At 43.3% G+C, this 7,202-nt stretch overlaps 1 pseudogene across 1 annotated transcript; it reads left to right on the top strand.

Annotated features, from left to right (window-relative positions):
* Positions 1-2,601: 2,601 nt before the first annotated feature.
* LOC116526493 lies at positions 2,602-3,781 on the top strand (annotated as a pseudogene). The gene has a single exon (XR_004258183.1). The product of XR_004258183.1 is annotated as an uncharacterized protein C12orf29 homolog pseudogene (transcript).
* Positions 3,782-7,202: the final 3,421 nt, after the last annotated feature.

The following is a 7,202-nucleotide window of genomic DNA, read 5'->3' as shown; positions in this document are numbered from 1 at the left end:
AAAAAAAAAAAAAACGTCCAGTTAATTCTTGAGTGTAACATAGCCAAAAACCTCAATTCCTGTTGGGCATGCAGAATCAGAAAGAGTTTAGGCCGGGTGTGGTGGCTCACACCTGTAATCCCAGCACTTTGGGAGGGCGAGATGGGCGGATCACCCAAGATCAGAAGTTTGAGACCAGCCTGGCCAACATGGTGAAACCCCGTCTCTACTAAAAATACAAAAATTAGCCGGGCGTGGTGGCAGGCCCCTGTAATCAATCCCAGCCACTTGGAAGGCTGAGGCAGGAGAATCGCTTGAGCTGGGGAGGTGGAGGTGGCAGTGAGCTGAGATCACACCACTACACTCCAGCTTGAGTGACACAGCGAGACTCCATCTTGAAGAAAAAAGAAAAAGCCTTGACCTCTGATACCACCCAGAACAAACCATTCTTTCCCTCAGAGCCAAGAAGACAAAGACGTGATGAAAACCTGAATGCTGGGACTATTTCAGAAGCGAGGGGTCCATTGGCCTGGAAGATCCAGTGCTAGGATCTGCCTCAACATACCTTACTGTAAATGATCAGATTTGAAGCCCTCCAATCAGGCTCTGCCAAGCCAACATTCTTTTTTTTTTTTTTTTTTTTTTTTTTTTTTTTACACGTAGTTTCACTCTTGTTGCCCAGGCTGGAGTACAATTGCATGGTCTTGGCTCATCATAACCTCCACCTCCCAGGTTCAAGCAATTCTCCCACCTCAGCCTCCCAAGTAGCTAGGATTACAGGCATGCACCACCGCACCCAGCTAATTTTGTATTTTTAGTAGCGATGGGGTTTCTCCATGTTGGTCAGACTGGTCTTGAACTCCCAACCTCAGATTATCCACCCACCTTGGCCTCCCAAAGTGCTGGGATTACAAGCGTGAGACACTGCACCCGGCCCAAACCAACATTCTTAAATCGTTTCCTTCGCCCTATTAAAACGTGCCCCAGAACCCAAATAGAGGAGATAGATTTGAGCCTGACTTCTGTTTCCTTCCTGGCTGATTTTGCAATAAAACCTTTCTTTTCTCAAAAGCCAGTGCTATAGTTATTGGCTTCTATGCACATCAGGAAGCAAGCCCATTTGCTCCATAATAAACTTACAAAGGCAGATCAATAAAGAAAAAAAGGACCCACACTTTATTCATGTGTCTACAAACACAGGAGCCACACACAAACTATGAGACTCGAAGAGAGGCCAGGTGGTTGAAAATTAAACACTCTCTTCACCACCGGGCACAGTGGCTCATGCCTGCAATCTCAGCACTTTGGAAAGCTGAGGTACGCAGATCACTTGAGGTCAGGTGTTCAAGACCAGCTTGGCGCAATGTGGTGAAATCTCATCTCTACTAAAAATACAAAAATGAGGCAGGCATGGTGGTACATGCCTGTAATCCCAGTTACTCAGGAGGCTGAGGCAGGAGAATCACTTGAACCTGAGGCGGAGGTTTCAGTGAGCCAAAATTATGCCACTCCACTCCAGCCTGGGTGACAAAGCAACACTGTTAAATATATATATATATATATATATATATATATATATATATATCTTTGCAGGAGAGATATATGGACCTGGAGACAGACATTGTTTTGAAAGTGATCCTCGGCCAGGCGTGGTAGCTCATGCCTGTAATCCAAGCACTTTGGAGGCCAAGGCAGGCAGATCACCTGAGGTTGGGAGTTCAAGACCAGCCTGACCAACATGGTGAAACCCCGTCTTTATAAAAAAAATAATAAAAATTAAAAAAAAAAAAAGTGATTCTCTTTGCAAGCTGGATGAGACAGACAGGTTACCAGGTGAGGGGTGGAACTGTACAGGAACAAACATTAGCTTACTATGCAGATAAAATCTTCCAGGTAATCCCTTAGAACTGCCCTCAGAAGAACAGATAAAAAGTCTGGATGTGGTGAGGACTCTCAGTCTCTTTCGGCTACTTGATGAGATTCCTAGGGAAGGTGTCTTAGACAATTGCATTTATTAGGAGAAAAGTGTTCTGATAAGGAGAAATTCCCTCCTGGTGGTTCAGTACAGAGGATTAGAAAGACGAAGAGATGAGGGAAGGTCATAGAGAGACTTTGAGGCTGCTGCTTTAGATCAGCATAAAGGACAAAGCATCATATTTTGGAGTATTGTTTCCTGAGCCCCAATGATATTCATAGCATGTAGACTTTTTGTCCTCATGGTTACAAAATGGCTGCCACATCTCCAATCATCATATCCATGTTAAAGACAATAAAACAAAATTAAGGACAAAACCAGCAGAATTTGGCATTATGGCAGCCCAGAGATGCAAGAAAGTCTGGAAAAGTGAAGATCTGGTTTTCAAGTCCCTAGAATGAGGTTGTGAATAATATTGGGTGGCCCAACCAACATTTTCTGCTATAGCTGTTCCTTCAACATGTATCAGAAACTTTTTTTTTTTTTTTCATAAAAGAAAAACAATTGGGCTGGGCACGGTGGTTCACACCTGTAATCCCAGCACTCTGGGAGGCCAAGGCAGGCAGAGCACAAGGTCAGAGGTTCGAGATCAGCCTGGCCAACACAGTAAAACCCTGTCTCTACTAAAAATACAAAAATTGGCTTCTGGATGGGCGTTCCCGCCCCTAGCTGGGGCTTGGCATGGTTGGGGCGCCGCGGCGGTGGCTGGGCTCGGAGTGTGAGTGGCCTAGCGCCACGTGTGACAGCTGCAGGGCTTATCCCCTCCTGAACTGGACGCCGTTCGAAAGCGCGCCCTCCACTCGAACTGCTTGTTGGGCTCATCATGAAGCGCTTGGGCTCCGTGCAGCGGAAAATGCCGTGTGTGTTTGTGACGGAGGTGAAAGAGGAGCCTTCCGCCAAAAGAGATCATCAGCCATTTAAAGTTTTGGCAACTGAAACTATAAGTCACAAGGCATTAGATGCAGATATATACAGTGCAATTCCAACAGAAAAAGTGGATGGAACATGTTGTTATGTTACTACCTATAAAGATCAACCATACCTTTGGGCCCAACTAGATAGAAAACCCAACAAACAAGCTGAAAAAAGATTTAAAAATTTTCTACATTCAAAAGGAAACCCAAAAGAAGTTTTTTGGAACGTTGAGGAGGACTTCAAACCAGCTGCAGAGTGCTGGATACCAGCAAAGGAAATAGAACAAATAAATGGAAACCCAGTGCCTGATGAAAATGGACACATTCCTGGTTGGGTACCAGTAGAAAAAACCAACAAACAGTATTGCTGGCACTCCTCTGTAGTTAATTATGAATTTGAAATTGCCCTGGTACTAAAACATCATCCTGATGATTCTGGACTTTTGGAAATTAGTGCAGTGCCACTATCAGATCTCTTAGAACAAACACTGGAGCTCATAGGAACAAATATCAATGGAAACCCATATGGGTTAGGGAGCAAGAAACATCCATTACATCTTCTTATACCACATGGAGCTTTTCAAATAAGAAATTTACCTTCACTGAAGCGCAATCATCTCTTGTCCTGGTTTGAAGGTTGCAAAGAGGGTAAAATTGAAGGAATAGTATGGCATTGCAGTGATGGCTGTTTAATAAAGGTCCATCGCCATCATCTTGGCTTATGCTGGCCAATTCCAGATACTTACATGAATTCAAGACCGGTTATTATCAACATGAACCTGAACAAATGTGACTCTGCCTTCGATATTAAGTGTTTGTTTAATCATTTTTCAAAAATAGATAATCAGAAATTTGCTAGACTCAAAGATATAATATTTGATGTATAAAATGCAAATAAAATAAGTTTATTATCGCTATATTCTAATCTTGGATATTCTACCATGTTTTAAAAATATTTCAAGGTTTCTATTCATTATGAAACATCAATTTGTCTTCTACCATTTGTGAAGAAATGAATTTTCCAGTTTCAAATACCTGTTCAAAATTTTATTCAAAACCAGCAAATTAATTTTAATCTCTTGCCATAAAAATATAAATTAACAGTGAGCACCTAAACTTGTACAAAGGCTGGAGCTGGATTCTCTCCACTATAACTGAGTGGTAAATTAGGCAACAACTAAACCAACAATTTAATGTCACTAATTTTCAATATTAAATAGTTGAAGCTCAATTTGATTTTGCTATTTAACAAAACATATGGCTCAGCCTCGTAACCTAGATGTCTATATGTCTACATCTGTATTTATATATATTATAGTTATGATTTGAGAATCTTAACACATGTATAAATAAGTATATATAAACTCCCAATTTTAAATATTAAAATTGCTGAATTTACCCTCAAAAAAAAAAAAAAAGAAAAAGAAAAAAAAATTAGCTGGGCGTGGTAGCGGGTGCCTGTAATCCCAGCTACTCTGGAGGCTGAGGCCGGAAAATCTGTTGAACCCGGGAAGCAGAGGTTGCAGTGAGCTGAGACAGTGCCATGGCAATCCAGCCTGGGTGACAAAGATAGACTCTGTCTCAAAAAAAAAAAAAAAAAAAAGAAGAAGAAGAAGAAGAAAAAGGATTGTATTAAACCCTATCTTTCTGATGCTCTTTTCTGAAGCATTAGGAAGATCTCTCTGAAACTTCCTTATCTGACTCAGAAAGCTTGTTTTGGGAAGCTGTTATCAGCATTGGAGGGGTGGTGTTGGAAAAGACACTACTTAATGGTGGAGTGCTGTGGCTCACACCCATAATCCCAGCATTTTGAGAGGCGGAGGTGGGTGGGTTGCCTGAGCTCAAGAGTTCAAGACCAATCTGGGCAACATGGTGAGATCTCATCTCTAGTAAGAATTTTTTTCTAAATTAGGGGCCAGAGACCAGGTGCCATGGCTCACACCTGTAATCCCAACACTTTAGGAGGCCGAGGTTGGTGGATCACAAGGTCAAGAGATCGAGACCGTCCTGGCCAATAAAGTGAAATACCGTCTCTACTAAAAATACAAAAAGTAGCTGGGCATGGTAGCGAGCACCTGTAGTCCCAATTACTAGGGAGGCTGAGGCAGGAGAATCACTTGAACCTGGGAGGAGGAGGTTGTAGTGAGCCAAGATCGTGCCACTGTATTCCAGCGAAACGCTGTCTCAAAACAATAAAATAAAATCATAATCATAATTAATGTTATAATTTCATTTTTAAAGTCACTTCATCTATATAGCTCTTCCTGCACCGCTAAGTGGCACACGTTGAGTCAGGCTTTGCAGTTTAAATGTGAATTAATTTGCAGGTCCACCCTCGTGTGGCTGGTCACCCCCTTCCCTCTGATGGGGAACAAAGCACAATTGCCAGAGCTTCCATACCTGGCCACCAGAGGGCGCACCGAAGTAGCCAAACTCGCGAAGGAACAGGGCGGTCCCCAGGGAACCATCCCGAGCAAAAAGCCGTTTCATTTTCCAAAGGCTGAAAGGCAGTCCCAGGGGGTGTTCACACTCTGTCTCCTCCTAAGTAAACGAACTTAATTGCAATTTAATTTCTTGCAAATTGCATCAACAGTCAAAGAGAATTTACTCCCTTTGCCCTTTCTATTTTTTTGCAGTAGGCTCCTAGTAATCATGACAGTTTAATGAAGTCCTTTTCAGGGAAGCAATTGGATTTCAATGCCTCTCTCCCTGGTGCTCGCCCGGCCATCTCCGCCTAGTTGTGTTTTGCTGTGAATCTCCCAACATCCCAATGCATTATTTTGCCTTTGTGGTCCCATGACAAATAACCTTCCTCAGATCTGGGTATATAAATATGTCTCTGTAGCCATCACAATTCACTTTTACAAGTACAGAACATAGAAAATCGCTTCTCCCCCATTCAGGTCCTTCCTCCCTTCATCCCTCACATTGGGTTTTACTGCTGACTGCTGACTTCCTGCCCACTTCACCCTTTGGTGTCATTGCGTTCTGGGGAAGACAGAAATGAATAACACCTGGCCCACATTTCATTCTTCAGATTAGCATGGTTCTAAGCACTGGGGCAAACAGAGTGAAGAAGCAGCCCTATCATATTCGCAATCACCAAGAGGCACCATCAATCTAAATGTTCATCAAAGAATGCATGAATGGTGGGGCCCGGTGGCTCAGCCTGTAATCCCAGCACTTTGGGCAGTCCAGGCAGGTGGATCGTACGGTCAGGAGTTGGAGACCCACCTGGCCAACATGGTGAAAGCTCATCACTACTAAAAATACAAAAATTAGCTGGGCGTGGTGGCTCACAACTGTAATCCCAGCTACTTGTGAGGCTGAGGCAGGAGAATCACTTGAACCCGGGGAGGAGGAGGTTGCAGTGAACCAAGATCGTGCCATCATACTTCAGCCTGGGCAATAGAGTGAGACTTCAAAAAATAAATAAATAAATGAACATAAGGTGGTCTATTCATGCAACGGAATATTCTTCATCCATGAAAAAGAGGCCAGGCACAGTGGCTGACGCCTGTAATCCCAGCACTTTGGGAGGCCGAGACAGGTGGATCACCTGAGGTTGAGAGTTCAAGAACAGCCTGGCCAACACGGAGAAACCCCCTCTCTACTGAAAATACAAAATGAGTCGAGCGTGGTGGTGCATGCCTGTAATCCCGGCTGCTCGGGAAGCTGAGGCAGGAGAATTGCTTGAACCTGGAGGCGCAGGTTGCGGTGAGCCAAGATGGTGCAATTGCACTCCAGCCTGGGCAACAAGAGCGAAACTCCATCTCCAGAAAAAAGAAAAAAGAATGAAGTGCTGATACATGCCACAATGCAGATGAACAACAAAAACTTTAATGCTAAGTGAAAGAAGGCAGTCACCAAAGATCACATACTGTGTGATTTCGTTTATATGAAATGCCCACAATAGGCAAATTCACAGAGAATACATTGCTGGCTGCCAGTGGAGGTGGAGGGGAAAATGGGGAATAACTGCTTCATGGGTATGGGCTCTTCTCTGGGGTGATGTAAACATATTGGAACTAAATAGAGGTGATGGCTGTTCAATATTGTGAATGTTCTGAATGCCACTGAATTGTACACTTTATGTAATGTGAATTTCATCTCAGTTAAAGAGAAAAGAAAAAATTCCTGCTCTTATGGGTGCAGTAGCATGATCACAGCTTAATGCAGCCTCCAACTCTCAGACTCAAGCAATCCTCTGGTCTCAGCCTCCTGAGTAGCTGGGATTGGAGGTACACACCACAACACCTGGTTAATATATATATGCACCCATAAGAGGAGGAAGGGAAAATGGGGAATAACTGCTTCATGGGTATGGGCTCTTC

Source organism: Sapajus apella, unplaced genomic scaffold (genome assembly GCF_009761245.1).
Source record: "Sapajus apella isolate SASKATOON/1434 unplaced genomic scaffold, GSC_monkey_1.0 scaffold51, whole genome shotgun sequence".
Lineage (NCBI taxonomy): Eukaryota > Metazoa > Chordata > Mammalia > Primates > Cebidae > Sapajus > Sapajus apella.
This window is presented reverse-complemented; position numbering and strand designations above follow the sequence as displayed.